General features: G+C 38.0%; 1 long non-coding RNA gene across 1 annotated transcript in view; it reads right to left on the bottom strand.

Annotated features, from left to right (window-relative positions):
• 4930467D21Rik (RIKEN cDNA 4930467D21 gene) overlaps positions 1-20,205 on the bottom strand; it is a 195,710-nt gene that overhangs the window by 38,567 nt on the left and 136,938 nt on the right. The window contains exon 4 of the long non-coding RNA NR_045981.1: positions 3,951-4,002. This is a non-coding gene — a long non-coding RNA (RIKEN cDNA 4930467D21 gene). The remainder of the gene's footprint in view (positions 1-3,950; positions 4,003-20,205) is intronic.

Here is a 20,205-nt window from a genome sequence, read left to right as displayed (position 1 = left end):
CCTGCGAATCCATGAGCATGGGAGATCTTTCCATCTTCTGAGATCTTCTTCAATTTCTTTCTTCAGAGACTTGAAGTTCTTATCATACAGATCTTTCACTTCCTTAGTTAGAGTCACGCCAAGGTATTTTATATTATTTGTGACTATTGAGAAGGGTGTTGTTTCCCTAATTTCTTTCTCAGCCTGTTTATCCTTTGTGTACAGAAAGGCCATTGACTTGTTTGAGTTAATTTTATATCCAGCTACTTCATTGAAGCTGTTTATCAGGCTTAGGAGTTCTCTGGTGGAATTTTTAGGGTCACTTATATATACTATCATATCATCTGCAAAAAGTGATATTTTGACTTCTTCCTTTCCAATTTGTATCCCCTTGATCTCCTTTTGTTGTCGGATTGCTCTGGCTAGGACTTCAAATACAATGTTGAATAGGTAGGGAGAGAGTGGACAGCCTTGTCTAGTCCCTGATTTTAGTGGGATTGCTTCCAGCTTCTCACCATTTACTTTGATGTTGGCTACTGGTTTGCTATAGATTGCTTTTTATCATGTTTAGGTATGGGCCTTGAATTCCTGATCTTTCCAAGACTTTTATCATGAATGGGTGTTGGATTTCGTCAAATGCTTTCTCAGCATCTAACGAGATGATCATGTGGTTTTTGTCTTTGAGTTTGTTTATATACTGGATTACGTTGATGGATTTCCGTATATTGAACCATCCCTGCATCCCTGGGATGAAACCTACTTGGTCAGGATGGATGATTGTTTTGATGTGTTCTTGGATTCGGTTAGCAAGAACTTTATTGAGGATCTTTGCATTGATATTCATAAGGGAAATTGGTCTGAAGTTCTCTATCTTTGTTGGGTCTTTTTGTGGTTTAGATATCAGAGTAATTGTGGCTTCATAGAATGAGTTGGGTAGAGTACCTTCTGTTTCTATTTTGTGGAATAGTTTGTGAAGAACTGGGATTAGATCTTCTTTGAAGGTCTGATAGAACTCTGCACTAAATCCACCTGGTCCTGGGCTTTTTTTTGGTTGGGAGACTATTAATGACTGCTTCTATTTTTTAGGGGATATAGGACTGTTTAGATTATTAACCTGATCTTGATTTAACTTTGGTACCTGGTATCTGTCTAGGAACTTGTCCATTTCATCCAGGTTTTCTAGTTTTGTTGAGTATATATTATTATTTTTAATTATGTTACATGTGAATAGTCTGCTTATGGATATGCACACACCAGTAAAAATGCCCTCAGAAGCCAGAGGAGTTACAAGCAGTTATGAGTGAGCCACCTGACAAGAACACTGGGAGCTGAACCAGTGTTGTATGCAAAAGCTGTACATGCTCTTAACCCATCAGCCCTTCCTCCGACTGCAGGCCTGTTTTAAAAAATAGAATAAAAGAAATGACCACAATTTGCCCTCTCCCTGAATCTTAGTTTTCTGGGAAAATAATTGCCATAAAAGAAGATGTTTACATCCGGTTCTCAACTCTGAATCAAACCATGCAAGGTGGTGCTCACTGTGTTGCGATTGAAAAGATTGTACATTTTTTTCTTCTTGTGAAGCCCAACAACTACCATCTAAATGAGCAAGCCCTTGGCTAGCATGCCAGATGTTAGAAGGGACATTACCCAGTATTCCAATCACCTCATCCAATAAGAGTTGGCTTCCAGAAGCTGGACTTTCAGCTGGAAGAGGATGAGCTAGTCCAAGCAAAACCAATAAGCTCAGGATACAAATACACACACACACACACACACACACACAGAGAGAGAGAGAGAGAGAGAGAGAGAGAGAGAGAGAGAGAGAGAGAGAGAGAAACACAGAAAGAGAGAGACAGAGAAGAGGTGAAAATTCATAGATGGCTAAGTACACATGTATTCAGTATATGCATTTGCATGTGATGGAGGTCAGAGGACAGCTTGGGAGAGTTGCTTCTCCTTCCACACTGTGGGTCCAGGAACTGAACTCAGGTTATCAGGCTTTTTGGCAAGTACATTTACTCGCCAAGCCATCTTAGCACCCCAAATGACTCATTTTAAAAACATAAGTTTTAGAGAAGTTTATAGCATATTAATAGATGACAACACAGCACATATTAAAGTTGTTTAGAAGTTAGTGTATCTGCTTTAACACAGAACTGCGTTTACGGGCTTGCTGCATCTCTGCAATTCTGTGACTGTCTCACTCCATTTTAAAAGTGCCAAGGTTTGCTTCTGTGACAAATCTTGCCTTTGCTGTCTGTGGCAGTGGCATTGCCCGTAATGATTTGTCACACACTTTTATTTTTAAAGCTCAAAATTAATTACAACCACGAAACAAATCATAGTGTTAAGACATACCTTAAAAACAAATTACAATCTCAAAATGGATAATTTACAACTTGGAAAATTAATTGATTGAACCTAAATTGCATACAAATAATTGGAAAAACTGAAGAGTGAACAAGTTGATGACAGTGTTATCCAACTAAATAGAATATAATGTCCAGTGCACACAAGCCACAGGTACAACATCACTAGTCATAATTAAACCCAATGCCACAAATCGAGATGGTTTGAAAGGCAAATGCTGCAGTGCCTCTACATTACAAGTGAAGGACAGATGACAAAGGCATAATGTTCTCTTCTCTTGGCAAAATAAAAACAGACACTAGACATTGGCAGCAAAAGAACAAAAAATATTAGTATAGAAGATAATGCAATACATATCCCACATTGAAACAGATACAAAATTCTAAGCAACATAGCTGTCACATGCCCATGGTATTTTTATAGGGTGACTTTTGTGCAATCGATATGTATAAATATCACTCAAAATATTATCCACGATCTAGAAATGATGAGATAGAGTAAATAATAATAGTCCATGCCTACAGAATCAGGTTTTGCTCTAAGCTTTATGTACTTGCTCTCAGCTTTAAGAGTGTGGATTTGGATTTGCATGTATCATGGCCAAAGACTATGTTCAGACTGTTGTCGATATATTAAGGTTTCGGGTGACTAAATATCCATCTTACTGTGTCCTATAAACTCGGTTACAAACAACTCATGCAGAATATCAGTACAAATAAAATACTGTAAGCATTGCAATTTGTAAAAAAACAAAAACAAAAACAAAACAACAATCTTTAATTCTGTCACTGAAAAATGATTTAGACTAGATTTCCATTCACTTTGTCAATAAAACTTTTCTATGGATTCAGTTGTCACTAAATAATTAAATAATTTATTTCTGCATACTCCCATAGTTTTTCAAAATTATGTCAGTAAAGTACCTTGTACCTTCTTAGGTCAGAGGTCATACATAAACAATGGGGATTCATTCAGGAACTAGAATGAATGAGTGCTTAAAGCAATCATTAAAAGGTTCAAACAAGCTGTACACCCATACACGCACATATCTAGACACAAACACACACATATATGCACATATGTATACATACAGACAAACATGCATGTACCACACACATACACACACACACACCATACCCCAAGTCACATTTTACTACTGTTGGCACTAATACCACTGTATGATAGAAACTCAATCCTACAGACAGTGTTAGAAACTTTATAAAATATGGGGACTAAAATACAAAAAAAAAAAAAAAAAAAAGAGGTCCTAAAATCCCATAGACTCTCAGGGTCTTTGTTTGCTATGGCAAACACAGTGAACCTAAGTAAAGGGTTCTTTAAGTCAACAGTTACAAGATTAAGGAAAGGAATGACCATTTTAGTAGGAATGAAAAAGAAACCTAGAGATGCTAATAATATATTTACTTATTCATTTATTTACTTATTCACAAACATTTTCTAAGGGTCATTATGACCAAAGATATTTGTCAGCATATTTGTTCATTAGTAAATTTATTTTTGCTTGGAAGACCTATAAACTATTATTCTGTACTTGACTGAACAACTTGTCCTAATAACAAGATCACATTTACAGATACCTGTTTGCTGTGAACAGCCATTATGAACAATGCTGCGGAGTCTCTCCAAGAACTGGGGACATGTAAAAAGAAAAGGATTAAGTTGTCTTACGTCATACTACAACACTGAGGATGGTAAAACTTTGAGATGAGACTAAGAAAAATGGTCTTTATGAGCCTGGATCAGGCAAAATTTTTCAAGATATGCAAAAGGAGCAATCCATAGAAGGTGAAATCACAGTGGCTGGTGGGTGGCTCATTTGGGGAACATTTACTACACATGCACAAGAATCCCAGTTAAGAGTCCCAGAACCTACAGGAAAGCAGACCCAGAGGCTCAGCTGTCATACAGGTGCCAACAGATGGAAACAGGAGGATTCTTATGGCCAGCCAGCCTGTCAGCTTGTTCACAAACATCTTAGTTCCAGACTCAAGGAGCGACATGGTCTTAAAATAATAAGGTAGAAACCAATTGAGGAAGACACTCGATATTAATCTTTGACTTCTGCAGGTTCCTGCAAAAACACGCACACTAAAGTTTAAATATATGTGTAACTACTATATCATCTAACCATGACTCTCCAAAGAGTCTCCCCAAGACAACAAAGAGCCTGTATTAATGGAAAGCTGGATATGAATATGAACAGTAGTTATATGTTTAAGAGCTCCAACCTGGAAATCACTCTTTATCCACTGATAGGTGAAGGGTGAACAAGCTGGTATTTCCACACAATAGGATGCGACTCAGCAATAAAACGATGAAAACAGCAACAACAACAACAACAACAAAACCTGAGTATTTCACTCAACATGAATATACCTCAACTATGCGGACTAAAGGAATTCAGGTACAAGTGTCCACAAGAAGTTTCCATGCACATAAAATCCTAGAGTGGGCAAATGTTCTGCATTGGTAAACTGTGTATCAGTAGCTTCCTGAAAAATAGTGAACCGAGTGAGGGGACTTGAAAGAGACAAGGCAGACTTGGAGCAGTGAAGTGTGTTGCATGAGTTTATCCTCATTGAGTTACTATTCCATATGGAAAAACAAAGTCAAAACATAACATGCAGTGTATTTTAGATTTGAAAATTCATTGTAGGTTAGCGCCTCCTGAAGTTGTTTAAAAAGACAACAACCCTGTTGTCTTAACGATTGCATCAAACTGATGTAACATAGCAGCCTTACTTGTCAAAATATTATTTATTCCTTAAATGGCAAAAAAATTGGACATGACTAAATTTTCCCACAGCATTGGAAGATGCCTGCTCTAAGCAGGGAAACCACACAGGTGAGATGCATGTCGGAGGAGGAGAAGGTAGCTGTGTGGAGAGAAGGAAGCATGGTCCAGGGGAAGTGAGACACATAGCAGAGGCACAGAGGGCTAGCCTCCCTTCTAGCCACCTTTGGCTGCTGCCTCCTGAACCACATCTCTACCACCAGAATGGCAAATATTGCTACTTTTGGTGAGTTATCCTTTCTTTCCAATATGCAAAGGAATGTAATGTTAGTACAGAAATTTCTAAATGTGCAGGTAATGACTTCCTTGCTTTCAAACCTGAAGTAGGATTTGGTATAACAGTGTAGTCAGTGTGCCATCTTGGAATGATTCCATGATGGCTCAGCTGTCATGTTGGGTGCCAGCTAATATATGTGTGGTATATGTGTGTGTGTACACATATACATATACACATATACAGATGCATATATGTGGATTTTGTGTGCATGGGGATTTATGGTGGACATGTCTATCTGAATTATTTTAGTCTGTATAGTTGAGATACACCCATGTTGCATTAAATACTCATTTTTTTAAAAAGCTTTCTATTTCTTTGTATGAATTTAATGCCATGCACCCTAATCCCAATTCTTTTAGAATCCGTAAGTTCCATCTCCTCAGATGAGTCACCAGACTGCTGTGGAGAGTGTTCTCTAACACTGAGAGAGTGCTCCTCTAACACTGAGAGAGTGCTCCTCTAACACTGAGAGAGTGCTCCTCTAACACTGGGCTGTAAAATTTTAAAGCCACTCTGTGTTCGGATGTCCAGCTAACGCCCCACTCTCCTCCAGGCCACTCTCTTTCATTCTATTTAATATGCCTTTTGCCTTGCAGACACAGTGCTCTCCCATATTTTCCTGTTAAGTATGAAAAACGATAGGGTCTCTACCCTTTTTCAAGAGTCATTGTCAAATTATACCCACCAATAGGTAACATACCACTTGAGTTGGTAATTTCAACTATTTGTATGCATTTCAGGTATGCCAATTACCCTTCCAGGCTGTAAATTGCCTATTTTGAGAGCATAATTTGATTTTTAATGTTTATTTTAACAGGCTGATTTGTTTTGTCTTTTGATTTGTTTCACATTTTAGTAATTAATTTTAAGCTGGCACCTTCTCTCCTAAGAGGAAGGTGGGGACTGTAAACTCTGGAGAGCTGGAGCCATCTGACACCGGTAGAAATGTTGGTCTAGCCATGCTCCCTTTCTTTTTCTTCAGAAACAACTTGTCACGTCTTTTAAGTGAAATGTGCTAGCTCAAATCTCAATGCACACTTCAGAATCTCTCAAGGTTAAGCAAACAGGAATAAACAAAGTTAGACCTATTAAATACACTTAATATGTAGGCATTTTCGAAGTATTAGTCTGAAATTAAAAGCTGAAACTTGTCTCCCAGTCGGCTGTTCTCAACTTGTGAGTCATTACCTTTTTGGAGGTCACCTACCAGATATCCTACATACCACATATTTATATTATGATTTGTAACAGAGGCAAAATTATAGTTATTAAGTAGCAACAAAGTAATTTTATGGTTGAGGTTACCACAACATGAGAAACTGTATTGAAGGGTCGCAGCATTAGGAAGGTTGAGAACCACTGCTCTAGGTGATTAAAATCAGTCAAGTTTACAAGGAAAATTAAGTTTCCTGAGTCTACTTCTTATTAATTTGACACCTAAACATGTTGCCTTGCACATGGCAGGCTCACAATACAAGAATGCATTCAGCTTACGAATTACTTTCTTAAGGATTTTTAATCTCTTCTTTGGCAATTCCATACATGCATATAATGTGCATTATTTATAATCACATGCCCCTAAGCCACTCTGATGTTTCCCCAGTGCTACTCAAATTATTAATAATTTCAACAGAGTACATAAGTCTAAAGTCTCTTCTGAGATTTAATAAAAGTTAACTGTAAGCCCCTACAAAGTCAAAATCTAGTTTCATATTTTTAAATACACTAACCCAGAACACAAAATAAGTATTTCCATTCCATACAGAAGAAGTGGGGTGCATATCAAGGAAAGACTGAACTAAAGCAAGGCTGAAACCCAGCAGGGCAAACATCAGACCATGAAGCTCCATGTTCAGCATCTAGAGCTTGTGATGACATCATCAGGATTACAACATCCTTGGTAGCCCTTCCTCTCCATCTTTGCTGCCTATGTCAAATGGAGCCTCCCTCTCTAGGGATGGTTCCATTCCTTGTCTGTAGATTTCCTCCATGGAAATCTAGCAGTGCTGGCTTCCACAACATCCGGGGTTCTCCACACTGTAGCTGAAGCTTCACCTCCACAAGTTATGCAATGGCTTCTCAGGTCCTTCCTGCTTTGGCTCTAATAGCATCACATAGTACCCAGCTCCATTCCCCACATACCCGTCAGCATTCACCATCTTGTTTTCTTAGGTGTAGCTTTTCTGAATGGGGTAAGGTGAAACCTCAAAGTATTTTTAATTGCATGTCCCTGATGACTAAGGGTGGTGAGCACTTTTAATAATATTTCTTATTATTTATATTTTTTCTTCTAAGATCTCTGTTCACTTCTGTATACCACTAACATGGCATTTTTGACTAACAAATAAAACTCAACAAAAGCATGATCATGGATACAGGTACATTTATAGCACTTATGTAACATGAAATAGGTAATTCTTGAAATGATTGAGCAACTTGTTAACTGAAAAGGGGAACTGTTGTGACCGGGGTGCACAAGTTAATCCTTACCTATAGCTGCATGTGTAAACCATGGGAGGCATCATTTCCTCCCTACTTAGGTATGGCGGTTTGTTTGGATGAAAAGGGCCTGCATAGTTTATATGTTTGAAATACTTAGCTCCTAGTTGATGGAACTGTTTGGGAAGACTTAAGAGGTGTGATTTTTATTGGAAGAGATGTCATTTGGAAGAGGGTTTAAGGCTTTAAAAAGACGCAGACCATTCCTAGTCTGTAATTGTCTGAAACCATGAGCCCCAAATTAAATGTTTTCTTTTATAAAGTGCCTTGGTTGTGGTGTTTTATCACAGTAATAGAAAAGTAATTAAGACAGGTTGGTAGCAGGGAGTAAGGTACTGCTGTGACAGTTCTGACCATGATGCTTTGAGGAAGAATACAGAAGACTTTGGGACTTTGGACTAGAGACATATTTGAATGCTATAAGTCCTCACTTACAAATGGACAACAGCACTAAGAACCACGTGGACTATCAAGGCCCAGCTCAAGAGGTTTCTGAGGTCAATAATATTAGCAACTGAACTAGAGACCATTCTTGCCATGCTTTTGTCAAAGACTACAGCTTCTTTCCCCCTTATCCTATGAATTTGCCTAAGGCTAAAGTGAAAATTAACATCAACTTGACTCTGTCACTTGCTTATTAGTAATTAAGCTTATGTAGGGCTACAATAAAAATAAGCAAACAAAGAAAAAAACATACAGTTTAAAGTGAAAAGGAGAATTAAAGAATTTAATGTTGGAACCAAGGCTTGTGCTGAAAGAGATCAGGAAAGGTCTAATCCAAAATGAAACAAAGGGAGGGTGTGGTCAGGAAAAGAACTCATCCAGCTATGCTTCCTACCTGTGGATACATAAGGAACTTTCTGCTCCTAAAAATTGCAATAAATCAAAGCTTTTGCAGATTTGATTTAAGGGTGCCAGGCCCCACCTCAAGCAGTCATCCAACTTGGCTCTCTTTAGAGGCATAGAGGACATGTGGCTAATGGCACTATGGAGTCTTCCTCCATGGTAAGGAGAGCCCCTGAGAACAGAACTTCAGCAGAGGAGTCCCTGTCAGGACCTTGAGAGGCCATTGAGTGAAACACGAAACTATGAAAGTAAAGCATAGATCGCCTGGGAGACCCCAAGATAATGGAGATTCCAGAGGCATGGGACATCTGCTGAAAAGAACTGCACATGAGAGGGAACCAGCCGAGGATAGAGTGCTACATCAAGAAAGCTGCAAGAGAAGAGCCATCTAAGCCTCTTTACAATGGACAACAATGCACATGGCTGGCACTACAGGATTTGTAGTTTGCCCTGCTGGGTTTCAGTGTTGCTTTAGTTAGTCTTACATTTTCTGTATGGGGCGGTTCTGATGCTAAGGTCTTGTTCTCCAAGAAACAAGTTAGTAAAGAAAGCCATGAGCCAATTGCTGGGCAGAAGGAACAGGCGGGACTTCCGGGTCCGTAGAGGAAGGGCGAGACAAATGAAGGAGAAGCTTGCCATGATTCAAAAAGAAGAGAACCAGACAATCATGTGAGATCTCAAAAAGGAGTGACCACACAGGCCACTTCTACAGGCAGGTGGTTAGAGGAGTTTAGCAACTGAAGTTTCAGGCAGGTGGGAAAGGTAGAGATAAGAAATTGATAAGGGCAGGCTTTTCCAGGCCAAGATGGTGGAACCCAGCAATTGTGTCCTAAGGAAAGTTGAAAAGGAACAATCTCTGTCTCTTTGTCTCTCTTTGTCTCTCTCTGTCTCTGTTCCCCCCCCTTCTCTCTCTCTCTCTCTCTGTGTGTCTGTGTGTGTGTGTGTGTGTGTGTGTGTGTGTGTGTGTGTGTGTGTGTGTTGTCCAACAAGTCAAGGGAAGCTGGGTGGGGGCTGGTAGTACACTCACTTTCTGGAGCTAAAGGCAAGTAAAGCTTAAAACTACTACAACATTTTCTTTTTTGGTTAGTCCCATTCTTCCTTTTTGGAATGGTGACAGATATTCTGTGTCATTTTATGTTGAAAGAATATAATTTTTCTTTTAAGGGGGCTTATAGAGCCTTGAGTATCAAAAGAGAATTTGGATTTGGGATTTTTAAACAGTATTGAGACTAGGAAAAACTCAAGATTTTTTGAAGATGGTCTAAATGCATTTTTCATTATGATATGGGCACAAGCCTCTGGAGTCAGGGAGTGGAATTTGATGGAATGAGAATGGTCCCCATAGGCTCATGTATTTGAAAGCTTGGTCTCCAGTTGGTGGAACCATTTGAAAAAGATCAGGAGGTGTGACCTTGTTGGGGAAGTGTGTGTCACTGCAGTTTTTGTGTCATTCTCTCCTCTGTCTCTCTCTCTCTCTCTCTCTCTCTCTCTCTCTCTCTCTCTCTCTCTCTCTCTCTCGTGAGCCCTCTGTTACTGCTCTAGCACAATGATAGCCTGGCTGCTTCCATGCTCCCCACTCTGATGGTCATTGGCATAAGAGCAGGAGATTTGGAAGAACATTAAAAGGTCATTTGTCTACTTTCTTAGTTACTTTTCCATTGCTATAGTAAAATCAAGGTAACTTATACAAAGTAGGTATTTAATTTGGGGCTTATGATTTCAGAGGGTTAGAATCTGTGACAATGGACAAAGCCAGTTTAATTGCATTTGTCAACCTTTCTCTATTGTAAATCATCTTCCCAAAGCTACAGGGACATTAACAGCATGCATCTCAGAATCGAATTGAAGGTTGTGCAGGGAAAATACTGCTGTTTGAAGACTATCTACAGCTGCTTCCTAGAAGATATGGATATCATGAGGGTGTTGATGACGAAGTTAGGGATAAATGAATGGTAAGCCTTCCTTAAAACCTAAATTTACTTTCCTTTTAAAATCTTTCTCCCAATCCTAATATTTACAATGAAACAAATCAGAGATTATAAATAATTATATTAAACCCCAAGCAAATAATTGACAAATTTAAAAATATATGGTATCCTCCATGTTTTTGTAATCTCTATATCTGCATACCTAATGCTATTAAATTTCAATACTTAGATGGGAGAAATGCCATGTTTAGATAGTCTAAGTAGTGGATTAATCTAAGTGTCTGAGACATCCCAAAGGTTGGCTGTAATGGACACTTGATATTGGCTCTGTTAAGCCTTTGCTTTATCCTGCATTTCCTGCAAATGAGAAGAAAAATTCATTCCTTAGATCTAAGTGGTTTCATTTTCATTTGTTGATTTCTTCTGTTAGGAAGCAATTTGAACATTCTTCCAAAAATGGTAGAAATGTATGTGTCATACTCTGCTTCAGTGAATAATTTCCCAGGACACAGTGAACTGTTTTTCAGTTTTTCCATAAACCACTGTGTTTATTTCCATGTGTGTGTGTGTGTGTGTGTGTGTGTGTGTGTGTGTGTGTGTGTGCCTACCTCACTGTGAGTTGGAAAAGCTCACTGTACCATCTTCCTTCTTAACAGAAGCATGAGGAAGCTGACTTCTGGTCACCCTTCCACACTGAGCATGTGTGACATCAGACCCTGACTCCTGAGTCTTTCCCACCTCATTCACCTGACAGCCTTCTCTGCAACAGACGTCTTATCAGACGTGACTGATTGCTGTAATCTGTACTCTGGGCAGCCATTAAGCAAATTACCTGAATCATTGCAAGGATTAGTCTCATTAACACATGATTAGCATCAAATTAAAATAATGAGTGTTTAACTTCTGATGTCTTCCAGTTGTTTGAACAGCTTGATCAGCCACACCAGGCTGGCAGAAAGGTGGGGGTGTCAAAGAGCTACAGAAAAAAAAAAAGGTTGGGGGGAAGGCTGCACTGTGCAAGCTATTGTGTAGTTTGCCAGCAGAAGCAAGTGAGATCAGACCCAAAATATCTGGATGAACGCTTTCTTCCTAACAGCAAAGATGCAGGGTCTAAACCAAGGTCTAGGTCTCTGCTTGCCAGCTATTCATCTGGAATGAGGCTTTGCATAGTAATGGGGCCCCACACCATCCCCCCACATCCTAGATCCTTCAGCTTCCTTGCCTCAGACAGCATGGAGAGCAGTCTTTCTCCTTCTTGTCCTGAACTTAATAGCCTTAAGAACACCTGAAGTATAGGGGGTTATAGTGGACTAACCATTTATAATCAGACCATCCATAGATCCTCAATTAATGACTAAACAATTATCAAAATTAGGAAAAACTTGAATTATCTCTTGTGCTTACACAGAGCACTGTCTACATGTAGAAGACACTATTCTCCCATGGAAGATTTATGAGCTGGAGGATGAGAGGACCAACTTAACTTTATCTTATCTATCAAATTCGAGTTGAGGAAGATACCTGGACAGGTGAGAGTAGTTCTTTGATTCCCAAAATGTTGGCTGTGCTGAAAACAAACCCAAAGCGACCAAATTTCCAGAGTGAAGAAATGAGTGAAATTATAAAGCAAATAGCAACTGTATCACTCAGGGCTCTCTAGAGTCACAGCACTTATGGAAGGGATATAAAATCAAATATATATATAATATGTATGGGGGTTTACTGGATTGACTTATGACTAATAAGCTTCAGTCCAGCTAATCCAATAATTGCTAACTGTGAACAGAAAGTCCAAGAATCTGTTACTCAGTCCCACAAGGCTGATGTCTCGCTGGTCTTCAATATTACTGGAATCCCAAAGAAATAGGCTCTAATGCCAGTGAAGGAATGGATGTGCTAGTAAGACGGGGGGAAGCAGGCAAAGAGAAAAATCTTCCTTCTTCTAAGTTCTTATATAGACTTCTAGGAGAAGGTATGGCCCATATTAAAGGTAAGTCTTTCTGTCTCAAGATCTGAAATACGGGCCCGTGTCTTCCCGTCTCAAGATGCAGATTAAAAATGTGTTGTATACCTACTTTGTAGGTCTGGACTAGAAGTGAATTCACTTGCTTCAACCCAAGCAGAATGTATCTCACTGGTGTACCCTCCATTTCTGGATTGCATTCATTCCAGATATAGCCAAGTTGAGAAGGAAAATATATAGCCATCACAGCTACTATGTCTTACTCTTATAAAAGAAAGCATTTAGTTGGGGCTGTCTTGCAGTACCAGAAATTTAGTCCACTTTCATGGCATGAAGCATGGCGGCCTGCAGTCATGGTGCTGGAGAAGTAGCTGAGTATTCTACATCTAGATCCTCAAGCAGCCAGAAGAGAGAGCCACTGGGCCAGAGTTGGGTTTTTGAAACCTCAGAGCCCACCCCAGTGATACATTTTTTTTTCACCAACAAAGCCATAACTACTCCATCAAGACCACACCTTTCAAATAGCATCACTCCCGGGTGACCACACATTCAAAACTATGAGTAGAGACTACACTCATTCAAACCATACTGGGGTGAGTTCCTATACCAAGCTCATGAAGAAGACTAATATGAGTTCAATATTATGGAAGAAACTATGTAAAATCAAGAAAATATAAAGACAAAAATCATAATAGATAAATATTAACACACTGCTAGATATTACAAGAGAAACAAAGTATTTCCCTCTACTCATTTTAGATTCTCCACTGTGTGTCTCATAATTGAATGGTCACAATCAGAATAATTAGAGGAAAACAAGTGGAAGTGTCCCAATGGCATTAGGATAGATATAAACACAAAAATCATGATAAATATACCACCTGAAGTAGAAGGGCATGGAGACAGTTGTTACTGTTTAGTTTCCTTAATGAGGATGAGTGATTAATTCAAATAAGATTTTAAATGCAAAGCAGTTTTCAGAAGTGATATCAAGGAGATGAAGAAATGCCATCAATGCAGAAGTTGAGTCCTTAAGAATGAAGAGTCTGTAGGGAAAAGGGGGATAAAGGACAGTGTAACATTGGACCAAGTCCCTTAAATGGCTGGTATATTTACATATTTTCTGTCAGTCACTACAGAGTTAGATCGGAGGAGACCACAAGTACTTGAGCATTCATGTTGAATTCCCCACAAGCAAATAACAAAGCATAGTTCAAAGAGAGAAGATTAAAATAATACAAGCTCAATAAATATATACTTCCACAATTGTGATAGTTAATATTATTCCCTATTAGCAGTTGATAGAACTAGATATAAAAGTAATATAAGGAAGGCTTACTGGTTTGTTTTATTAACTGCTTTGATCTACATGATATAAGTCATATATCTATCAACTACATATGATTTTTTAAACAAAATATAAACTGGTCCTAAAAATACCTGTTAATTAAAATGGATTGGATGTGAAAACAAAAAAAAATATATAAACAATCAGTGGTCAAGAAAGAAATAAAAAAGAAATCTGAAAATATCTTTGCATTTAAAAAATAACATAAAAATTTATACATTATATTATATTATGTTTAAAATATAAATTTAGAAAGGGACAGACAAAATTGAATAGCAAAGACTTCAAGCCAGAAATCTAAATTCTTACCTTAACAATTGTAACAAAGTAAGTTGTTCATAAGCAACCAAATAGAATAACAAATAACTAGAGAATAGGAAAAAATAAAATATAACCCAAACACACACACACTGAACAAAAACAATGGTTGTTGTTTCAAAATATCAAAAACACAAACCACTAATTAAACTAGCCAAAAATTTGCAACATTCATGAAAATAGAACTGAGAGTATGTCACCAACGTCCTGACTTAAATAGATGTGCAGTGGAATGCTGTCAACAAGGGCAGCAAGAGAGTCTACATACATTTCAGATGAAGTAGACATACCCCTAAAAGAGCCAGTGTTGATGGCAGACAGAAAACATTCGAGCTCATGGGTACAGGACTCTAAGCCTGGGTCCTCTACAGAAGCATCCAGTGCCCTAAGCTATCGAGAACTCTCTTCAAAGGCTACTTTGTGTTTTGAGAGACACTTTCTTCCTGGGACCTGGAGTTCACTGACTAGACTCCCTCCTCAGCCTCTCATTTAGTATTATTTGTAATTGCTACCATCAACTTCTCTGTAAAGGTGGAGAAATTCCTGTGCTGAATTAATCTTCTCAAACGGTGATTGTCTTACTATCATGGTAAAATCAAGCTACTTCTCTAATGACAACGTGATTATGAACAACCAGGAACAAGTGAAAATAAGAAAGGTACAGGTCACTGATTTTGAAGTACTAATGAAAAATATCATATTTTATTAATGCATGTTTATATAAATAATATTAATCTACATGAATCTGCATGGGTCAGTTATATATTCATCTTGTAGGATGGCTTAAAATTATTAATTTACTACAATAGATCTGAATAGTAGTCAAGGTTATAGTGCCTGGATTTATAGTGAGTATCAGATATCCTTACAGCTTTTGTTAGATAAAACAAACTCTGATTTCTACAATCAGATATAGATGTGGATTGGAAATCAGAAATGAATGAAACAACTGCATCTAAGTGGTGATGTGTATGGATGTAGACACCTGAGATAAAGCAAAGGGACATTTTAGAAAGAAGTTGCTATCCACTGTTATATTAAGTGAGTCAAAAGGGGCAACCACCTTTAAAATTTCATTTTTAAAACAAATAAATGTGCAAGGCTTCTGGACCCCTATTTCAAAAGAATTTAGATCCCACCATTGATGGAGTGGAGCTCCTTTATACCATAAGACAGTGAAACTCACAAATAACAAAAGCATGCACCAACTTTTAACTGTGGTCACATATATAGCAGATGACGGCTGTGAGCATGGAACGTGTTCAATGTCTGCTGTTGTGATAAATATTCATGGGTAGAAGACACTAAAACTAGAGCAGGAAGCTCTCTTGTCACTGTGAGAGCCTTGATCTGTCTTCATTGCTTGGAAATGCAGGCCGTGTCTGACAACTGAATGTGCCTCTCTCGTGTGCTCACCCTCTGTCTTACCCACCATGGCACATACAACTGCAGCGTTTGTCCTACCAGTTCATCACCTTCTCTTCATTATCCTGCTTGATACAGATGCCACATATGATATTAATATATTAAATTTTAATCTGAAAATAATTTTGTGTATCTGATTCAGAAGGAAATGAAGCTGCTTTGCTGTAACTAAAGCAGAGACGTGCGGTCGTTAAAGAAACTGCAATCCAAAGTCACATGTGGACAGGGCTTTCTATTTCTATACTTGTTCCAGATTTCTTGACTTTAAATACACACTAGTATATTCACTGCCCAGAGGAACGTGCCTTCACTGATTAGAACACAGCAGGAATGTTGGGAGCAAACGTATTCTTCAAAACACTCCAAAGTAAAGCAAACAAAAATTGATCTCTGAAAGTTTTCAAAGTGTTTAGATGAAACCAATGTGGCCAACATAAAACTTACTTTAACTCCTCAAGAGCCAGAGTGGACATTTTCAATATCAGGCTTATATTAAAGACAAACTATAGGGAATTCAATTAGGATCCCCCTTCTACTAAAAAAAGACACTGTATAATGAAGTAAAAAAATGTGCAGGTAAAAATATTATATAAGAAATTAACATCAGAAGCCCTTTTGAGTCAGAGTAAAGACTGAGGAAACAAAACTCTGAAAATAATATTAAGAACATACCCATTTCACAGATGCTTAAGCCCACCTTCTATAAATAACTCTACATCTAAAGCCCAATTCCAAAATGAAAAATCACGCATTCTCTCTACACTGGTTCAGTCTTCAGTGTTAGAGTGAATTCAGAACTAATAATGGATATAAGAAGTTTTTGGTAAATAATTGTACTGTATATTTTTTCCACATCTCTATAGAGTTCAGAGTAAGAGGGAATTTGGCATGAGTTAGTTCAAGTTGCTCAGCCCAAGTGGAGATACTGAAGACCAAGGAAGCCAAGGACTTACTTAATCCTTGGTCATATGTTAAATAAACCAAAAGTCACCAAAAATCTCTAGCATTAAAGAAAATCATTAGTAATCTAGCATAATATCAATTCCAATCACCTTACTCATTGAGAAAAAACATTGTCTTATGTATGTAGAATAACTTTTGCTAGCTTAGCAGCATTTTTTTAACTACTAAAATCTTTAAACCAATTATAAGATGGTGAAATTAAGTGGGGGAGGAGGGAATATCTAGGACTTTAATTCCAGAAACAAGGCACAGTCCGGCTCAGTAGGGCACATATGGATCTGCTGAAAACATTTGACAATTTGAACACATTTTCAGTGTTTCTTTTTATTTAGCCTAGAATTCTCCTAGATCTGGCTCTGATTAAAGAAGGCATGTAGAGGGGCATCTGGAGAGTCCAATTCAGAAATGAGAAGCACAATTCTCTCTGCACTAATTCGGTTTTCTGTGTTAGATCTAATGAAGCTCCAATTATGAGTATAAGGAGGATTGAGCAAACAGCGACACTACAGATTTGGTTATATTCTATCCCACAAACTCCACTATTATCATAGAGGAGAGCTTGATCTTTCCCCTTTGTCTTATCTGTCAGACTTGCCAAGGCTCAGTAATGATGCAGAAGCTACATGAATGGCATCAGATATTCCACAAAGGAGTGGGACAATTTTATACACTTTTGCTCGTTTGTTTGTCTGTTTCTTCATTATAAGACATAAAACCCTCTTCAGCTTTCCACACCCTGTTTGCATGCTGCTGCCCCTCTTGGTCACTCCATTCCCATCTGTTCTCTATGACTGGAAATACATCAGCATTTGATTAAACATATCTCAATCTCCAGAGATGTGTCTATATATCAGAAAAGTAGATGACTTTAGTGATAAACCAAACATGCATTGATGAACATTTGGCCTTAAATAGTACATTATACAGATAAGTGTAGTGTGCCCATATCCCTAACTTTGTAGGCAGGCTGTGGAAAAAAGTAAGAAGTTTATAGGGAGAGCCAGGACGGAATTCTTAAAACTAACTGCTTTAGAAAGAAAGACATGTCTATTTCTAACATTTGAAAGTTCGATAATCTGGTGTTGTCATCGTCTGTAGGAGTTTTGCATAGCCATGTTCTAGGCTATCTGCATACTCAGTTTGTCTTCTGTGAAAAACTCCTCAATCTAAGTCTGTGGTTTATGGCCATTAACTAAGGTCTACTGGGGTTGTCTACACTTATTCCTGGCAAACCTGTACAACCCAGCAGGCTTAATTAATGATGATTTTTATTTAATTTTTAAAGTGAATTCTTTATAAAACAGAGTGCTAAGTACGGCAGTCTTCATAGTAGCATTAGCCCCAGTACCCAAGAGGAGGAAATAGTGTTCTGAAGAGATTAGTGAACAGTCTAGAGGTGGGAGGTACCTAAAAGAGCTATTACTTAGCCGTAAAAAGAGGGGGAATTCCAACCTATGTTATTACCACACAGATAAGCCTTGAAGCCATTCTGTCATCAAAGTAGACCACACAGAAAGATCACATACTATACAATCCCACTTTTGTGAGGTCTCTAGAGAAGATGTACAGTGGTGGTTGCCAATACTTGGGGAAGAAGTATGGAACAGTTTCATGAGGACAGAGTTTCAGAGTAGGGAGATGGCAATACTCTGGAGATGGGCATCTATCATCATAGGTGAAGTGAATACCATAATATCATTGAAACACACACATATGGTTAACAGAACACTTCATACCACATATTCTATGAGTATTTTATTGCATTAAGAGTATATTTGATAGCCAATAAGGTTTATATTTTAAAACTCTAGTTACTATCACCCATAGTTAGGAACATGTTACAAATGACCTGTCTCATGGTTAAGAGCACTGAAGCACACTGTGACTGCCTCCAAGAAACCTCAGAGAAGATCTCAGGAAATATTAGGATGTGAGAAACTAGAGCAAAGGGACACATGACCATAAGTCAAAATGTAAGTCTTGACTTTCCAGAGTTAGAGTTGGCCGCCTGCCTTTGTTTTGGGACCTAATATTTAGACTAGAGTTCCTTGTACTTCATGGGTTAATGCAGGGATAGGGTCTTGTCCAACATCCTCTTCCTGCTTTGTCCACTTCCTGGGAAACCCTGCCAGCTGTCCTCCCAGACCTCTGTGTGGAAAACAAACCTAGTGCTTTCTGAGTCTCACATTGAATTTTCCTCATGCTCTTCAGGTAAAATTGCTCCATCTACGTAAGTTAATCTGATAAAGTAGATTGGCTTCAATAACTAGTGAACAGTGATATGATAACTGGTGACTCTCTCCATGAATTATGTTTTTTTTTTCTTTTAAGACTCTCAATATTTTGGACCCAAATATCAGTTAACATCAGGAGTCTCCCTCTTGAGGGAGTTTTATTAAGAGATGCTTGAGCATAAGGGACAATTCCAGCCTTTCAGATAGGTGAGACATTACATACAAGATGAAATTTACACAATGAGTTCTTCCTTACTCTTCATTGATTTTATTTATGTAGTTCACTTGGTACCATGTGGGGAATCAGTCATGTTAAAGGAAACCCATGCTGAAAGGCTTTTGGAATCCTTCAAGCATAAACAGCATATGAACATCAAAAATAAAGTGAGAGGCATCCATAGGAAGGATGGAGGTAGCATGTTACTGGTTAACAGAGAGGATACTGATGATCTTCATGATGTAAATTCAGGGAGGCCAGGCTAGGGAGGTACTTCAGTCAATAATCTATTCGCCAAACAATTAGGAGGACCTGGGTTTGGATTTCTTAGCACCAACATAAAGCTAGGCTCAGGGGATTATATAATTCTAGCATGTGGAGGTAGAGGCAGGAGGACACCTAGACCTCATTGAAAAGTCATACTAGGTGAATCTGAGAGCTATAGGCTCAGTAAAAGACCTCTCCAAAACTTATGGGGAAAACAACTGTGGAATAGAGCTAGCAGTAATCTCTTACCCTCACATACTCATGCAGACATACATACCTGAACTCATATGTAGCATATACTATATACTCAGAAATAAATTTAAAAATAGGTTTTGATTCTTAGTTGTTTTATTCCAGAATCTCAAAATACCTTTGAATTTTATTTATACTTAAATCTAAGCTAAAGTCACTATATTAAATATTTGAGCTCCTACAAAATGAAATTTTTCTTCATTTTTTATTGATCAAAGATATTTTGAAAATTCATGAATTATATTTAATTTCATCTTATTTTGAGTTGTCTTATTGAAATAATTTTTTATAGAAAACTGACAAGTGACCATATTAAATTTTATCGATAAATAAGCAGACAGCTTCTAATAGTGTCTAGCAGTACTTTCACACTTTTCAGTGACTAGAGACTATATGTTCATACACCTGTGCACATTGCTGCAAGACTGTCAAGGATACAGGCATATACAAATGTAAGTTTATATGTGCATATATTTATATACATCACTAAGTATGGAAGCA

The sequence above is a fragment of the Mus musculus genome, chromosome 5, assembly GCF_000001635.26.
Source record: "Mus musculus strain C57BL/6J chromosome 5, GRCm38.p6 C57BL/6J".
NCBI classification, from domain to species: domain Eukaryota; kingdom Metazoa; phylum Chordata; class Mammalia; order Rodentia; family Muridae; genus Mus; species Mus musculus.
This window is presented reverse-complemented; position numbering and strand designations above follow the sequence as displayed.